Source organism: Ammodytes marinus, assembly GCF_949987685.1.
Source record: "Ammodytes marinus genome assembly, chromosome: 21".
NCBI classification, from domain to species: Eukaryota; Metazoa; Chordata; class Actinopteri; order Uranoscopiformes; family Ammodytidae; genus Ammodytes; species Ammodytes marinus.
The window spans coordinates 12,184,361-12,203,648 of NC_137225.1; the positions used below are offsets into that span (position 1 = coordinate 12,184,361).

At 40.4% G+C, this 19,288-nt stretch overlaps 1 pseudogene across 1 annotated transcript; it reads left to right on the forward strand.

The window, feature by feature from the left end:
- The first annotated feature begins 227 nt into the window (after positions 1–227).
- Positions 228–15,370, forward strand: LOC307267658 (myosin-7-like; annotated as a pseudogene). The gene is made up of 37 exons: positions 228–431; positions 670–813; positions 912–1,068; positions 1,161–1,188; positions 1,280–1,385; positions 1,491–1,583; positions 1,770–1,833; positions 1,925–2,023; positions 2,106–2,209; positions 2,310–2,448; positions 2,581–2,699; positions 2,842–2,991; positions 3,097–3,267; positions 3,368–3,677; positions 3,769–3,839; positions 3,921–4,126; positions 4,227–4,350; positions 4,428–4,564; positions 7,441–7,696; positions 7,778–8,020; positions 8,100–8,276; positions 8,365–8,510; positions 8,675–8,765; positions 8,862–9,251; positions 9,960–10,086; positions 10,250–10,368; positions 10,445–10,641; positions 10,795–10,978; positions 11,065–11,230; positions 11,321–11,445; positions 13,081–13,389; positions 13,479–13,682; positions 14,273–14,569; positions 14,684–14,788; positions 14,875–14,970; positions 15,069–15,225; positions 15,316–15,370. The product of its transcript is annotated as a myosin-7-like (transcript).
- The last annotated feature ends 3,918 nt before the right edge of the window (positions 15,371–19,288 follow it).

Below are 19,288 nucleotides of genomic sequence, written 5' to 3' on the forward strand. Positions count from 1 at the left end.
TATTTGTATTATAAAAGTTTTTTCATAGTTCATATATAACTTTAACTACTAACTTCCAAGTTTTCTTTTTACTACATACATAATTGAATTGATAATGCACAGGGTTTTTCTGTATAGAAATTAATTTAATCATAAGCCTTAAAAAAATATTAATATAAGTTATTCAAGTGGGACTCCAGCGTAAACCAAATGCTTTCAAACCATGGCCTTGGTTCACAGCTTCCAAAATGTCCTGTGACGCTCTAATGGCGGAGTTTGGGGCTGCCGCATCCTTTCTGAGAAAGTCAGATAAGGAGCGTCTGGAGGCCACGACTCGCGCATTCGACATAAAGAGGGAGTGTTTTGTGCCTGACCCTGAGGTGGAGTACGTTAAAGGCAGAGTCAGCGTCAGAGATGGAGTCACAGCCACCGTTGACACTGAACATGGAAAGGTATAGTTTGAAGATATTTTTTTTTGGCATTTTTATGCTTTATTGATAGTGTAGAGACAGAGTTGAAATGGGGCAGAGAGCCCATGGGGGGGACGCCCTACCAACTGAGCTAAGGGTGCCCCCTACCGTCCAATTGTTTTAATGGGACGGTAGAAGGTAGTAAAAAGAGTAGTGCTGTATAATGAACTTAGTTACAATATATGGCACAATAATACAGTCATAATGTGTTCTATTGTAGACCATAACTGTGAAGGAAGAGGATGTCCACCCTCAGAACCCGCCAAAGTTCGATAAAATTGAGGACATGGCTATGTTCACCTTCCTCCATGAGCCTGCTGTGCTGTTTAACCTCAAAGAGCGTTACGCAGCATGGATGATCTACGTGAGTAAAAAATGCAAATCTAAAAACCCTCTCCTGCATGAAATCTTCTTTCTAGTCCAATAAGAATTTAACCTGTTTTTATGTATCTTTGTCCACAGACCTACTCAGGGCTGTTCTGTGTGACTGTCAACCCCTACAAGTGGCTGCCAGTGTACGATCAGTCTGTGGTCAATGCCTACAGAGGAAAGAAGAGGACTGAAGCTCCTCCTCACATCTACTCCATTTCTGACAACGCCTACCAGTACATGCTGTCAGGTCTGTTTAGCTCTCTGTACATGTAATCTCTGACACCATCCAAACATTTAAAGAAAAATGTCCTCACTTTGAACATTGCTTAAATCCTGCAGACAGAGAAAACCAGTCTGTCCTTATCACGTAAGTATTTCATATAAGACATTCCAACATGAAGAGCAGTTTTTATGTTGTTTGCAAAACATGTTCAGTTCACGTTTGTTTTTATTCTCAGCGGAGAATCTGGTGCAGGAAAGACTGTGAACACCAAGAGAGTCATCCAGTACTTTGCCAGCATTGCAGCTGCTGGTGGCAAGAAGGATGCTGCTTCGGAGAAAAAAGTAGGTTTAAAGTAGTTTCATTAAGAGTTTATTATGAAATAGCTGTACATCAAAAATTAGGTTCGGACTTTAGTGTCCTAAGTTTTGCATCCAATAACTCCACAGGGCACCCTGGAGGATCAAATCATCCAGTGCAACCCTGCTCTGGAGGCTTTTGGGAACGCCAAAACCATCAGAAATGACAACTCCTCAAGATTTGTGAGTTCCATTATGACACATTTTTTTAGAAGCAATCCTTGTTTCTGTTATAGTGCAAAACAGCGCACTGAACCTGCAAACTTTCACCCAAGCCACTTTTGTATCTTCAATCTAAACAGCTCACAATTGAGTTTCAAATTAGTTTCTTTTAATTAACAAAATGTTCCTTTTTCTTTCTTCTACCAGGGTAAATTCATTCGAATCCATTTTGGCGTCAGTGGAAAGTTATCTTCTGCTGACATTGAAACATGTAAGTAGAGTGTTACATGAACATCTCTATTCTACAGCACAGTACCCTGGGAGAATGTAGACTATAAAATCTCATTGCCATTTTCTATCAGATCTGCTAGAGAAATCTCGGGTCACTTTTCAGCTTAAAGCTGAAAGAGACTACCACATTTTCTACCAGATTCTGTCCCAAAAGAAACCAGAACTACTGGGTGAGTACTGGATGATTCAGACAAATTTTACCCTAAAGAAGCGTCACAGACACACAGAATGAAACTTTTTTTTCTTTGACAGAAATGCTGCTAATCACCGCCAACCCCTATGACTATGCCTTCATCTCTCAAGGAGAGATCTCTGTCACATCAATTGATGATTCTGATGAGCTAATGGCAACTGATGTAAGACATATTAAGTTCAGTGATGTATTTATCAAAACCACAGGTTACCTACAACAATACCTAGAATTTAATCTATATTTGTGACTATATTTTGCTGAAGGAAGCTTTTGATGTCCTGGGCTTCAGCCAAGAGGAGAAGAATGGCATTTACAAGCTGACTGGGTCCATCATGCATTATGGAAACATGAAATTCAAACAGAAACAGAGGGAAGAGCAAGCAGAGGCTGATGGCACAGAGGGTAAAGGATCTTCAGAACGATAACAGTTTACTATTATTCCCTTCCAACAGCATAATTTTGACCGATATGTGCCTTTGTGACACACATTACTGTATGTAATAAATGCTTTTCCTATACAACATTGAATTACAGATACAGACAAAGTTGCATATCTGATGGGCTTGAACTCTGCTGACCTCATCAAGGGCCTCTGTCACCCAAGAGTGAAAGTGGGCAACGAGTGGGTCACCAAAGGTCAAAGTGTGCAGCAGGTGAGTGTCGATACAAAGGTTGGTTTTCTGGATGAGCATTGATGAATGTAGTTGACTAAACAATAGAAGATTATGACTATTATAACATAGGCCTAATATAATTCTGACATGATTTATTATTTGATTCAATTTATAAAAATAGGTGAACTACTCTATTGGTGCACTGTCCAAGTCGGTGTACGAGAAAATGTTCAACTGGATGGTGGTGAAAATCAACTTAACTCTGGAGACCAAACAACCTCGCCAGTACTTCATTGGTGTTCTGGACATTGCTGGCTTTGAAATCTTTGATGTATGTGCCGGACATTATATGAGCATGCTGCATTTGACATACTATATGCGCATAAGCTGATGTAAGAAAAATATGATCTTCTCTCAAACATTTTGTCAAATGTAGTTCAACACCTTTGAGCAGCTGTGCATCAACTATACTAATGAGAAGCTGCAACAGTTCTTCAATCATCACATGTTTGTGCTGGAACAAGAAGAGTACAAGAAGGAGGGCATTGTTTGGGTCTTCATTGACTTTGGCATGGACTTGGCAGCCTGCATTGAACTCATTGAGAAGGTTGGTTTTGAGTTAAATTTGTTAAAAGTAATCATGTAAAAAATTAAGATTTGCTTTAAATGTTTATATTCAATTAATTCTAATTTATTGCCTTTTTCAGCCCATGGGCATCATGTCCATCCTTGAAGAGGAGTGCATGTTCCCTAAAGCCAGTGACGCAACATTTAAATCCAAACTATATGACAACCATCTGGGTAAAAGTAACAACTTCCAGAAACCCAGAATTATCAAGGGAAGACCAGAGGCTCATTTCTCCCTGGTTCACTATGCTGGTATTGTTGATTATAACATCGGTAACTGGCTGGTGAAGAACAAGGACCCATTGAATGAGACCGTGGTTGGACTCTTCCAGAAGTCCACTATGAAGTTACTGCCTGTTCTGTTTGCTGGGTATGCTGGCGCAGATTCAGGTAAGGGATTTTCTGCTATTAATATTTGTCCTTTAATGGTGAACAAAGGTGAAAATGACAAGAATACAATAAATGTCTCACTTCCGCACAGAGCAACCCAAGGGAGGGAAGGGAGCAAAGAAAAAAGGTTCTTCTTTCCAGACTGTGTCTGCACTGCACAGGGTAAAATATGTCTTAAGGTTTGGTATATTCCCTTGTTTTGGTGAATACAACCTGTTAAAATTGTATTGTGTTCATCAACAGGAGAACTTGAACAAACTGATGACCAACCTCAGGTCAACTCACCCCCACTTTGTACGCTGCTTAATCCCCAATGAGACCAAGACTCCCGGGGCAATGGAAAATCCTCTAGTCATGCACCAGCTGCGCTGTAACGGAGTGCTGGAAGGCATCAGGATCTGCAGGAAAGGATTCCCCAACAGGATCCAGTATGGAGACTTCAAACAAAGGTACTGTAGATGCAAAAGTTAGAAACATATCTCACTACATCTACAATGACACCATGGTCAAAATGTTCCTCTGGTTTTCTTATATTCGACTTTATTTCAGATACCGTATCCTGAACCCAAATGCCATCCCTGAGGGACAGTTCATTGACAATAAGAAAGGAGCAGAAAAACTGCTAGGCGGTCTGGATATTGATCATGAACAGTACAAACTTGGACACACAAAGGTAATCCGGTAATTACGTTTTAAATTTTTGTTTTATTTAAAAGGCAATCAGATTGATGTTTCTTGTATCTTTGCAAGGTGTTCTTCAAAGCTGGTCTGCTGGGTGCTCTTGAGGAGATGAGAGATGACCGCCTCGCTCTCATCATCACTGGAATTCAAGCAAGAGCCAGAGGACTTCTTGCCAGGATTGAGTTCCAGAAAATTGTTGAGCGCAGGTCGGTGTATCACTTTTATAATTAAGGCGAGACACCCCAGGTGAATAGGGATTTTTTTTTAACTTATAGATATCATCATGAAACTTTTCCAGTTGATTACTGACATTAACACAATTGTTCTTTGTATTACATGTTTTTCTTTAATCTTATTATGGAAATATTCAACCAATTGTGCTTTTTTCAAAATAACAAAATATCTAGATGTTGAATAAAGCCAGAGTTAAAATCTCTATTTTATTTTAACCACATATTAGTTTCTAAAGTTTTTACACAACAGATTTTGGATACAGCCATTTTTCATTTAATAAATAAAAAAATACTATGTACATGTCTTAGAAATGCATTTTCGGCATGTTTTTAGGAGGAAAATCAATGTATCATAAATCAGACCGAATCACAGCAGTGCTGATATAGAGCGACAACATGCTCCCTCTCGTGTGCTATTGCTTAAATATTAATTAAATAATATATTAACACATCCTTGTGCTAAAACCTTTAAAATAGTGCTATGAATGATTATGAGAAGTTTGGTTGATGTCAGTGGTCTAGAAGTTGAGATATTTTGTTAAGAGTATTGGAAAAAGCTCATTTTGAGAAAACAACCGTTGAAGATAAAAACGTGAATTCTACTATTTTTCACTGATTATAGCTACAGTAATTTATTGAATTAGGCCCTACACCCCTCAATGCCATATAGGCATACCACTGCTTAACATATATAAACCATAGAATAGAAAACATTTACATCCACACGCTAATTTAAACGTGATTCATTAATTTTTAGCCACTGTCAACCTGTTCCGCAGTCAGCCAGACAGTCTCTCTCCCCACCATCTCCCCCTCTGATGCGCTGACAGTCTGTGTATCTCTGACTTGATCGGCGTCATTTATATGTCTTTAACACTTCTCCCCTTTAAATGGTGATCATGTAATGTCTGTACCCAATTGATTAAGTATTTTTTTTCTTGGTTTGGCATATTTTCTGCGTTTTTTCCCATTTTATTTTGCGATTTTCTATCAACCCGCGGCTAGCCTAGAGCATGTCACGTGATCAGGGTTTTTCCTGGCTCAGAATGGGCCTTTGGGGGGTCAGTACGCGACCGACTTTTTTTGGGGTCGCGACAGTAAAGGCAAACGGTTTGTGTATTTTAAGAGGGGTGTTGGGTTGGGAGAGGGGAGTTTCTGTCCAGCTCAAGAGCATTTCAGTCAGCCTGTCAATTACTGCGTTACCATGGAGCTCACTGACGCTTATGAAATCACAATAAACAACCTATATGTGAAGTCAAAATACTAATAATGACTAGGCCTACCTATTTAGGCCTAATACTTTAATTGTTTCTAATTGATCTAAACCATGGAAGAAGGTAGGGCTGCTCGATTATGAAAAAATCATAATCATGATTATTTTGAGTAATCACATTGTGTTATCACGATTATTAAAGACAGTTAATCATTGATTTAAGAACATTATGCATTTATTTTACTTTTAACAAGGTTTTTTTCTAATAACACCATGACTTTGGACTTTAAACAAAGGCCTAATTGAACTGAAAACAGGGAGAATAGAAATAGGCTAAATAAGTGAAACATATTTTTAATAATTTAAAAAAAATATGTCAAAATAAAAATAACCAGTTGTAAATGGTGTTGATAGGGCACGTCTTTTGATAGCATTGAATGTAAGGGCATGATTTATTTATGTCATGGAGCTGGCTGGATAGGCAGTTGCATTGTAGTGTTGACAGTTGTGGTGGCAGGAGTCAAGGAGCTTTAAACTTCCTGTGTTTTTATTCATTGATTGCTTGGTCATAGACCACTATGATTCGACTTAAAGTGAATAAACAAATTGGTCGGGATGTTTAGAGGTGCAGCACTTTTCACTTTTCTTTCTCTCTCTCTGTCTCTCTCTCTCGGTCGCGTATGTCACGTTACTCGCGTGTGACAAATCTTGCACATTATTTTAGTCTGTTGTGAGTCTGAAGTGTTTTCAGACAACACAATTAGTTTTACCTTTATTCTCGTCATCTAGAAGTTTTTCAAAACACCCGGCAATGCGCAACATCTCCCTCCTACTCTGGACGAGCCGATAGCTAAACTCAGGTAAGGGAGGGGCCGAGCGGAGCTCACGGCTGAAAGGGTGCGCTGCATTTATAAGCCTGCATGCCCCGGCGAGCGGAACAATGATAGTTTAATAACGATTATCCCCGACCTGATTTTTTTTACAACTGAGATTGCAAGTAATATGACTGGAATGGCGCGGAAATGGAAACACATTTAGAGCCGTTTTAAGTAGATTTTTATTTATTTATCTATATATATATATAAAAAAAAAAAAACACTTTGGCGCTGAGGATTTTCCTTTGGCGGGCGCTAAAATTAATTTGGCGGGCGCCAAAATTTTTTGAATGCAGGAAAAACCCTGGTGATGCCTTTTAGCGAATCACATCGTCAGAAATGTGCATTAGCCAATGAGGTCGCGTTCATAGCATTGAATCCCTTTCATGATTGGTTACTGATTCAAAGGAAATTACCACATTTGGATCCGATAACGTTGTGCTTGAGATTCAGAGCTTTCCAACAGTACCATGGTTATTATGGTTCAGACAGCGTCCACAGTGCTGTATGTTACGCTAGAATGCTCACTTTTGGCGAACTTAGGAGCAAAATACAGACGCAAGCAGACAAGGTTTAGTAAAATAAAAGCCTAAAAACTTATATTTATGACCTTTTATTTATACTAGTATGAAGCTAAAAAGACACATCTCAAAATTGACCAGCGCATAAAAAACTATGTTTTTGCCTGCCGTGTCTCGCCTTAACTGTAAATAAGAGAAAGTACAGAAAAACAAATTCAGGCTTACTTATGTTTTCTGCAGGGATGCTTTAGTGGTGATCCAGTGGAACGTACGTGCCTTCATGGGTGTCAAGAATTGGCCCTGGATGAAGATGTACTTCAAGATAAAACCTCTGCTGAAATCCGCTGAGAGTGAGAAGGAGATGGCAAACATGAAGGAGGAGTTCCTAAAGCTCAAAGAGGCTTACGCTAAATCTGAGGCCCGCAGGAAAGAACTGGAGGAAAAAATGGTCAGCCTTGTCCAAGAGAAGAACGACCTGCAGCTCTCAGTCCAATCTGTAAGACCAGTTATTCAGTTTTCCGAAAATTTTAAATAATGAAAAGTGTTTTCAATAACAATATTTCTTGAATATTTCTAGGAACAAGACAATCTTACAGATGCCGAGGAGCGCTGTGAGGGTCTGATCAAGAGCAAGATCCAGCTTGAAGCCAAATCCAAAGAGCTGACAGAGAGACTGGAAGATGAAGAGGAGATGAATGCAGAGCTGACTTCCAAAAAGAGGAAGCTGGAAGACGAGTGTTCAGAACTCAAGAAGGACATTGATGATCTGGAGCTGACACTGGCTAAAGTGGAGAAGGAGAAGCATGCAACTGAGAATAAGGTAACAAAGTCATTTTGAATACTGTCTAAAGAACATAATGTTCTATCAGAAGTGTTGTACTAACTACAAAGTCATTTAGGTTAAAAACCTGACTGAAGAAATGGCAGCTTTGGATGAAATCATTGCTAAGCTGACTAAAGAGAAGAAAGCTCTTCAGGAGGCTCACCAGCAAACACTGGACGACCTCCAGAGTGAGGAGGACAAAGTCAACACTCTGACGAAGGCCAAAGCCAAGTTGGAGCAGCAAGTTGATGATGTGAGTACAAATTTATAAACTGCATCCGAGGATTAATCAATAACCAAGGGATTATTTATTAAATCTGTTTTTGTATGCTTTGAAATAGCTTGAAGGTTCTCTAGAACAAGAGAAAAAGGTAAGGATGGATCTTGAGAGAGCAAAGAGAAAGCTGGAAGGAGATCTGAAGTTGAGTCAGGAAAGCCTTATGGACCTGGAGAATGACAAGCAGCAACTTGAAGAGAGGCTGAAGAAGTAAGTTTCCCGTGAAAAACAAGAATTAAAAAACAATATCTAACTGAACATTATCTGAGGTTTACTAAATTCTGCTAACTTGATGAGCCTGTCTGATGATATGGTTTCCCAATCAAAGGAAAGAAAAGTGGGAACAACTTGCTAAAATATACTGCTCTCAACAGGAAGGACTTTGAGGTCAACCAACTTCAAAGCAAGATTGAGGATGAACAAGCACTCTCTGGCCAACTGCAGAAAAAACTAAAAGAGTTACAGGTAAGCTGACATAAACACAGCCTTTATGTTGCTAATGGAAATGATTAAATACATTGTTCATTATTTAGCATTCTCAATGGGAATTGTACATTTCAGGCCCGAATTGAAGAGTTGGAAGAAGAGCTGGAAGCAGAGCGCGCTGCCCGAGCCAAGGTGGAAAAACAAAGGGCTGACCTGGCTAGAGAGCTGGAGGAGATCAGTGAGAGGCTGGAGGAGGCCGGAGGGGCCACTGCTGCCCAGATCGAGATGAACAAGAAGAGAGAGGCTGAGTTTCAGAAGATGCGCAGAGACCTTGAAGAGGCCACTCTGCAGCATGAAGCCACTGCTGCTACACTCAGAAAGAAGAATGCAGACAGCGTTTCTGACCTGGGAGAGCAGATTGACAACCTGCAGAGAGTCAAACAGAAGCTAGAGAAAGAAAAGAGCGAGCTCAGACTGGAGCTGGATGATGTGGTGTCCAACATGGAGCAGATAGTCAAAGTTAAAGTAAGACAAACAAAGTTAGTCTTCATTGAACACATCTCAGAGGAATAGTTTGACATGCACAATGGGCTATAGGTCTATGTTTTTGTGATTGCTAACAATCTGGTGCAGGTATGTTTCCAGTATTATTGTGCTAAGCTAAGCAAACTTCTTGCTTAATTTTTTTCCATCCAACACTTTGACATTTTGTGAAATACAATTATTCTATTTCTTGCTGACTGTTGGATGAGAACATTTATAGCATGCTAGTTCTGGCAACCACACAAAGATGAAAAGAATACCTGAAGTCATTGTCCAACTACTTCTTGGTCAGAAAGGATTATAACATATAACCTCCCGTTAAACCCCTGACTTTTATTCTTAGAAATGTGTTTGTTTAAATGTTCAACAAACAAGGTATAATACATTAGGAAGCTGTAGATATGCCAGTACACAAGCTTGAACTTTTAACAGAGCCATGCTAGCCGTTATAAGCTAATACTTCCAGTCTTAACATAAAGGCTTGTCCTCTGGCTGTAGCTCCATAGATTACAAACAGATATGAATTTTATTTCAATCTGTGACTCTCTTCAGGAAGACTAATGTGTAGTCTAAAGTGTAATTCACAAAATGTTTAATTGTCATTAAGAGATAATAATTTACAGAAAATAATGCTTGGGTAGAATGCATTATATGACTTATGTTTTAATATGGAAAAATAATTTAACACAGACCAATTTGGAGAAAATGTGCCGCACTATGGAGGATCAAATGACTGAATACAAGACAAAGTCTGAGGAAGGCCAGCGTGTCATCAATGACTTCACCATGCAAAAAGCAAAGCTTCAAACTGAAAATGGTAATTGGTTCCACACACACACACACACACACACTCACTCACTCACAAAAGAGAGATATGAGTATAGTTGCTTACGTTTGTAATAATCCATGCAGTATACCGAAATGTAACCAAACACCAACTGCAGTTTGAAGTGGGGAGTTACAAACCATTTGTTTTACAGGTGAACTTGCCAGGCAGCTAGAGGAGAAAGATTCCTTGGTCTCTCAACTGACCAGAGGGAAGCAGTCCAACACTCAGCAGATTGAAGACCTCAAAAGACAACTTGAGGAAGAAGTCAAGGTATTTCTTTAAGAATTAAAAATAGAGCCTTATTTTCATTGGCAAAGTAACTTGACCTCATGTTTCTTTCCCAAAGGCCAAGAATGCACTTGCCCATGCAGTGCAGTCTTCTCGCCATGACTGTGATTTATTGAGGGAGCAATATGAGGAGGAGCAGGAAGCCAAAGCTGAGCTCCAGCGTGGCATGTCCAAGGCAAACTCTGAGGTGGCTCAGTGGAGAACCAAGTATGAAACTGATGCTATCCAAAGGACGGAGGAGCTGGAAGAAGCAAAGTAAGGATGCAGTAAATTGTAGGACACTAAAGGATTGCCCAACTAAACCTTTAAGCATTAATAGACCCAGTTTGAACCAGTTCCTGAACTTTACCATGATAGTCCAATTTTATCTGTAAGGTAAGTATTTGATATGTTCATCTTTACTTTTAGGAAAAAGCTAGCTCAACGCTTACAGGACGCAGAAGAAGCTGTTGAAGCCTCTAACGCTAAGTGTGCCTCCCTGGAGAAAACCAAACACAGGCTTCAGGGTGAGATTGAAGATCTCATGGTGGATGTGGAAAGATCGAATGCTGCTGCTGCAGCTCTTGACAAGAAACAAAGAAACTTTGACAAGGTAATGGGAGAAAGAAAAACAGCAGTTGAGGGAATTGTGAATTAATTAATCAATAATAAATCTAACACTGATCACATTTTAACTAGGTCCTGGCTGAGTGGAAGCAAAAGTATGAGGAGTCCCAGAGTGAGCTGGAAAGTGCCCAGAAAGACGCTCGTTCTCTCAGCACTGAACTCTTCAAACTGAAGAACTCTTATGAAGAATCTATGGATCATCTCGAGACCATGAAACGAGAAAACAAGAATCTTCAAGGTCTGGGGAAAATGAAAGCAGGTTTCCTGTGGATCATTATTATGCTTCCATTATGGTGCTAATCTTTATTTAATGTTATTTTGGTGACAGATGAAATTTCTGACCTGACTGAGCAACTTGGTGAAGGAGGAAAGAGCATCCATGAGCTGGAGAAGATCCGTAAACAGCTGGAGCAGGAGAAGGCTGAGATACAAACTGCGCTAGAGGAAGCTGAGGTTAACAAATTCTGAATACATCTCCTTTTCTTTATGCATCATTGTGGTAGAATGATGATAACCCTAACCCCAAACCTATTCATTTACAGTGTTCTAAATGGTATATACCCTCATGGCTTTAAAGCAGCTACGAGGAACTTTTAAATATCTTTAAAACAGCCTCATGTTTCCTTTGATAATTATAAATGACCTTTAACAGCAAACGAGACCATCAGTGCAAGAAAGCAGTTTTTATATAGTTTTTATTAATGGTCTGGTCGCATACCCAGTCTGATTTTTGGCTTGCGCATTCAGGCTCTATGGTCACATATTCGTATTGGTCGCAGATTTCAGTGTAGCGCAGCAACGCGATTTGAGTAGCCCTTCCAAGGGAAGGGAGGCCTTTTGTGAGACAGTTATTTGTCGTCATAATGGCTGATAACGGGGCAGAACCATCAAAGAAAATTCAATCAAGCTAAAAGGGAGAGTGATAGACGGGCGGGTGGAGGGCGTTGCCAAGCAACGTGTAAACAACAACGGAAGTGAACTAGTCCTGCAGTGTTTATTCCTAAGTGAATGAATGGTACTTTGCTTCATCATCATCAGATGACCTAGCCTGGTGCTAGCAGACCATCGTACTTCATTTCATTTGTACAGAAGGTCTGGAACTGCTGTAATTGGCAAACGTTCACTCACTTGGAGGCGGGTGTCTGTTGAAGTTTAAAACTATTGGATCTGCTCAGTGCCACTCTGGATCAGCCAACCAATCGCATAACGTTTGGTCGGCTTCTGACGGTGCGTTCCAGTTGTACAGAGAACTCGGAAATGTCCTACTTCACTAGATATTGTAGTCTATGGATCTAGCGGTACCTGGCAACGGTAACTTGCTAGAGCCTAACGTTTAGTTATTTGGAAGAGAAAGGTTGTAGGCGTTCATATTTTCCCGAGCAGATGCACTGGAACACAGATAGGTCGGAATTCGGAACTACCAAGTCGGAAATTTCCGAGTATAAAGGAACGCAGCATTCAACTGAAACTGGAGCGCGACTTCGACGTCATCGTTCTCAGCCACTTCCTCTGTTCGCTGATTGGACACTCCGATTTGTTAGAGGAAAATCCCACTAATACGACCCATCCCCAGACTGACTACTGAAGGGAAAATTAAATTTGGGGCGGAAGTATTTGGGCGGGCGGAGCCAGGCTACAGAGATAACCATTATTCATCTGAAATAGTCATTATTTACAACAACATAAACACATTACCTCATCGTGATCCATACTGCCGTCTCTCGTTCATTCGCTTTCTGAGAGGGCACAGAATCTTTCAGCTCCAGGAGAGTGGTTAGTGACACTGCTGCATCAACTCATTGCAATCAGGTGTGTGTGGCACTGACTGGCATTTGTTGATGCAGTGTCACTAACCACTCTCACAGAGCCGAAAAGATTCTGTGCCCTCACACTTTCAACACGGACATGCACTACAGGCTATTGCGTCCTAATCATTTGACACTTGTGCCGGCTTGCACACGCTAGAAAAAGCTTTCCGACAGCTGGTGTCGTAAAAATACTACCGCTATTGTCCAAAGGGGCCGCCAGCCGCCTATGTTCCTCGTAGCCACTTTAAAAGAAACATCTTTATTTATGGTTTTTCAACAGGGTTCTCTCGAGCACGAGGAGGGTAAGATCCTCCGAGCTCAGCTTGAGTTCAACCAGGTGAAGGCTGACATCGACCGTAAGCTTGCTGAGAAAGATGAGGAGATGGAGCAGGCCAAGCGTAACAACCAGAGAGTGGTTGACACTCTGCAGAGCTCCCTGGAGTCTGAAACTCGCAGCAGAAACGAGGCTCTCAGGGTGAAAAAGAAGATGGAGGGAGATCTCAATGAGATGGAGATCCAGCTGAGCCAGGCCAACAGGCAGGCAGCAGAGGCTCAGAAGCAGCTAAAGGGGCTCCATTCTCATCTGAAGGTACCATAGAGGCTTGAGATTCATTGCGTTTCAACATTGAAAAAAATAATAGATTTGAATTACAATTACACAAATTCTTCTTTAAACAGGATTCCCAGTTGCAGCTGGATGATGCTCTTCGTGTCAGCGAGGATCTGAAGGAGAACATTGCAATTGTGGAAAGGCGCAACAACCTGCTGCAGGCTGAACTTGATGAGCTGAGGTCTCTGGTGGAACAAACTGAGAGAGGTCGTAAACTGGCAGAGCAGGAACTGCTGGATGTCAGTGAGAGAGTTCAGCTGCTGCACTCTCAGGTTTGTCAAATTAGTATATCAATAGAGCTGTAACGATACAAAAATTCAAGATTCCATTTGTATCACAATTTTTGACCCACGATTCGATACATACAACGATTTTTTAAATTTGAAAAGCATTTTATTAAAATAACATTTGTAATAGCATTTAACTTAATGTAACATGTATTAATAAATAACCTTAACATATTTAAACACAAAGAACAATATAAGCAGCAAGAATAAATAATTAACCAAAGATATAACATTTCTCTCTTCTCTATCACACAATAATACTGTTGAAAAATAAACAATATTGAACTGTGCTGTGAACCAAAAATCAAGTTAGAAAACAAATAAACACTTAACAGCTACAGCTTCCTTCACTAAACCTTTTATCCAAAACTTAAGCCTAAAAAAAAAAAATTAATCAAAAAAACAAAACGCGATCTTGCCTTCTCTCACCGCGATGGGGGATCTTGGCTCTGTGTATCGCGATTCTCGGTTCGATACACATATTGTCACAGCCCTATATATCATCATTTCATTATATCCACGTTGCATACTGAGTTCACTAAAAATATTTATCGTGAACCTTTGATTCTGTGCAGAACACAAGCCTGTTGAACCAGAAGAAAAAGCTGGAGGGAGACACAGTCCAGCTTCAGAATGAGATGGAGGAGGCAGTGCAGGAGTGCAGAAACGCTGAGGAGAAGGCGAAGAAGGCCATCACTGATGCTGCCATGATGGCAGAGGAGCTGAAGAAGGAGCAGGACACCAGCGCTCACCTGGAGCGTATGAAGAAAAACATGGAACAAACCATCAAAGACCTGCAGCACCGCCTGGATGAAGCTGAGCAAATAGCCATGAAAGGTGGCAAGAAGCAGATCCAGAAGCTGGAGTCTAGGGTGAGTATTTGTAACTTCCACTGTTTTGCCATATAGAGCTAGTGGACAATACATTCTCTGGTTCTAACATTTAAAGCTAAAAGTTATAACACTCCTGTAACTGTTCTTTAACAGGTGAGAGAATTGGAAAATGAAGTGGATATGGAGCAAAAGAAAGGCAGTGACGCAGTGAAAGGTATCCGCAAGTACGAGAGGCGCATCAAAGAGCTCACTTACCAGGTATATACTGCAGTGACTGATAAACATTCATCATACCAAAAGATTACAAGTAAGGCTTTGACAAGCAATATGAATCAATTTAACAGACGGAGGAGGACAAAAAGAATCTGAGCCGTCTGCAGGACCTGACAGATAAGCTGCAATTGAAAGTGAAATCCTACAAGCGAAATGCTGAGGAAGCTGTAAGTATTTATCGAACTGTTGTAAATTTGCCATTTTCAGTCAGCGCTGTTTTAGAGCTTTACTATATGATTTCCCTTTTTCAAATCTTGAAAATCAGGAGGAACAGTCCAATGCAAATCTGGGCAAGTTGCGCAAGTTACAGCATGAGTTTGAGGAGGCAGAGGAGAGGGCCGACATCGCAGAGTCTCAGGTCAACAAGATGAGAGCAAAGAGCCGTGACTCTGGTGCAAAGGTCAGGAATCATTCAGAATAATGTAACTTTTAGTTAGTAACGTCACGTGAGTTATTGTAATGGTTTTTCAGAAAATAGAGAAAATCTAATTAAACATTTTGTCTTCACACAGAAATCCCAAAATGAAGAGTGAAGCCTTTGACGGGATTCTTAAGGATAAAGTTTAACTGTAGGGTTTTAGATTCTCTATTCTCCATGCAACATGAGTGAATTATGAATAAATGAGTTTCAAATGCAACACTTTGTTTATGTTTCCTGTATTTGGAAAACAACAAAAACAAAACATGAATCTTCATAGTACAAAGACATAAAAAGTTCAAGCTTGCACTCTAAAGGTGGTAATGAAACAATCATGTTGCACCTCCCAACTGTATCTAAACCACAGAATATAAGATGAGTTGGTTTACATGTTTGACATGAGAGGAGCAGAAGAGTTCCAACCGTTGTTCCTTGGTTTTGAAAGGCAGCACAGCTGAGTATGAGCACCAACAAATGAAGTGTAAGCCTTAAACAGCTGCAGGTGTTTGAGAGCACTGATTAGACTTACAGTTTTTCACAATTGCTTTTCACATTTCCTGATAGACTACCTTACTTTTTCAAAACCATAAACACAAATCTCAAAACTCAAACACAAAATCCTTCACTTCTCTTGCAAAAGCACACTTTACCCTCAAAACAATGTTAACTCTTCACTAAATGGTGTTTTCTTTTCAAATGACAAACACACACATCATATGACTAGACATTTCTAGCACTCATTGAACACTGGTGTGCAGAATGGAAAACACTGTAGTATAAATGCAAACCACTATATGAATGCTTTATCAGTAGAATTATGCCTTTGCATGTTCATACACTTTCACCTATAGTAACAACAAATACTTTACGGTTTTTGCCAAATGCTAACACACATGTTGCAGAATAGTTTATTTTGCCATTTCAAACAAACACAATGAATAGGTAGGACTGCAGTTCAAGCAATTCAGTGTGTCATCATAAACTAAGAAACAATTACAGTAAAATTAGGGAACAATGGTAAAAAAAAACAGCGTTGTAAGGAATTGGGTGGTTGGATTATGAATCCTTTTATGGATACCGCCTCCTGTTTGTGTCTGGCCACATCGCCTCATCAACATCACACTCCATGTCATCCTTTGAGAAGCAACAGGGAAATGATCACCTGATATCCAGTCTAAATCTCCTAATTATGGAGCGACTCAGGCTGGGCTGCACTCTCTGTACAGGCTCCCTCATTGATAGGCCATGATCTAACATAGTCCACTAGTGTTCCTGTTGTATGTGTCTCCGTCTGTTGCCTTATTTGTCCTCGTACTCCTGTCACTCTCTCTCCTCCTCTTTCCCTGACTCTTACTGTTTCAGAAAGGAGCTGAGCACATCTGGGGTCTATTTGTAGTGCTAAGGTTTAGACTGATTGGTATTCAATTAGTTGAATTTTTTTTCAAGAAGTGTGTTGGAGAATTTCAAACACAGTGCAAAGCATCGTGTTTGTAGGGTTGGTGCTTTGGTTTTAGGGCATAGATACAAAAGTTAGAGGTTGTGGTCATAGCAGTCACTTTTAGTGTTTACAGTATTCGGCAAAAACTGTATTTGTACCAAAATCTGCAGTCTACTGTAAATCACAGCAAACAGGAGCTCATCTCTGACCCTTCTATAGCTAACTGCACAAAAGCCTTTTGAATTTAGAAATTTGATTGGCAGTGTGTTCTGTGTGAATACCATGAGAGAGAATTCAGAAAGAGTGTGCAAGATATATAGCCTGGCATTCCCAGACCTGCCACTAGGTGCTGGCAAATTAAATTTGCTGCGCCTGTTGGTCTGGAAACTCTCCGTTGAAGCTTTTTCAAAAAGACCAGAAATCTGGGCTCACGTTTCAATTGGTTCTATCTAATATGGGCGCGCCAGAGCCCTTTATATGGTGCTCTGGGGAGGACGTAACCGGATGACGACAGTGACGTGCATGAGACGTCGAAGCCGTGATAGTAAACATCAAAGATGGCTGCGGATATGTTGTGTGAGTTTGAGACTGCTTTGGCCTCGACCCTTTACGATTTGGAAGACGGCACTCAAATATTTAATTAGCAAGTAAGTGGAATGTTCTGTTTTGCCGACCGACCACGGCAAAGTTTAATTTAACAGTTTAACAGCTGTTCGCTAAACGAACGGGGCTTACGTCACCTTGTGCATCGCTCTGATTGGTTGTAGTGCTATCCAACTGTGTGCAGTGGCATTTGAAATGCACGCGTAGGAGCCGCCCCTTGAGTTGGAAATTACTATTGATCGTGGCCAGATCCTCTATCGTTCAAGATATCAGGGTCTGGATTTCCAGGCTACAAGATATAGAGAATTGTGTGTACTGTTGTGAAAAATGTGTGTTTTCGAATGAGAATATGAGTCTAAGGCAGGAAATGTGTTTGGAGTTCAGCAGAATTGGTTAAGCAGTTGGTAAATTAGTTTCAGATTGTGCACATTGTGTCTGATGTTCCAAATAAATTGTTTAAACATTTGTGAAAAACTGTAATACACTGTATGAGTTGGTTAACACTACATGAACGTGTCGAAAAATACCCAAACATCATCCTGCCATCCCAGGTGTTGAATGTCAGTTAAAATTAGTACTCTTACTGAAAAAATTTAATTAAATGTGTTATAATGTGCATGACTTATAAATGTCACTACGACACATATTGTATAAAGCAGTTGAGGTAAACTTCACTCAGCCACCACCAGATGGTCAAAGAGCTCCACTCCCAAAAATGTATTTCTCTACAACAGGAGAAAAGGGAAGAGATAAGACAAAGAAACTAGATAAAATCCAGTTTATATGTGTTTGACCCACTGCTAAATACAGTATTATTATCTATGGGATTATATTTAATAAAGCACATATTGCGCAATATATTAAGCAAGGAGAGTTCTAAATGGAAGAGGATGGCAATGTTCATTCTTATGCAATATTAAAGAAACCAACACAATTAAAGCACACATAATTTATCTACAGAAAGTAATAAAATCAACACATTTAAAATCTAACTTTCACACCTTCCTTGTGGTGGTGGGAAAGAGAGGGGAGAGAGACAAGAGAAACCTTGGCCAAAGTTTACTATTAAAGGCAATTCAAATCAACATAAATGTGTGTGTGTCTTACCAATAAGTTCAATGTGATATCAAAGTATGTAAACCGAATTACAAAACAACAATTAACAGTTCAAATTAGTAAATATACAGTACATTTCCAAGTTAACAGTCTTCTCAGCTATGTGTTCTTGCTAAGCTAAGCTTTACTGCCCAGTGGTTCATACGATACCAGACGTGTGTACACAGCGTTCATTGCAGGTTCTGGTCCTTTGGCATGAAAAAGGGGTAACTGCTTTGCAGGGTCGGTCGTGATGCAGTTTGGAAGAACTGGTCCTTTTGGTTCTTTAGTAGGAGGGCGAGCTAACTGGCTTTGTAGTGTCTGGACTACGGTTGTAGCTCTTAGCTTGGTAATTCTTCTTCCATTTGCCTGGGTCCAGGAGTTAGGGGGCACTCACACTAGTGCCGCGGCCCCGTGCCAAAGCTCATTAGCATACTAAAGTCTAGAACGTTTGGCTAGTGTGACCACGCCATCCGTATTCCAGCACGGAACAGCCCCTTGGCCACGGCACACCTGGGAGAGGTGTGCCGTGGCCAAAGTACAGATGCTAATGAGATGACACGCGCACAAGCAAGCGCACAAGCAGGCGCACAGGCGGAGTTCGTGAATTTATTAAGGATGCGCATAGTCTTTTAACGCCCGCTGCCTTACTAGTCGGCACCAGAATTGCCCACCACTTGGACTTGTAGCTACATAAAATGTGTGAGAATTAAAGTGTGTGTAGGCCTAGGTGTGGGCTAATAAAAGAGGGAGAGAGCTAAATAGGTGAGCGCAGAAAGCAAAGCAAAAAGGTTTTCGTGTTTACTCACGTTCGTCAGATGATTTTTTTCTTTTTCCTCCCGTCAGCTGTCATAATACTGCCTTTACGCATGGCGGTGGAGACGAACACAAAACAACACACAACGGGACTCCGCGGCCCGGTGATAAGGAA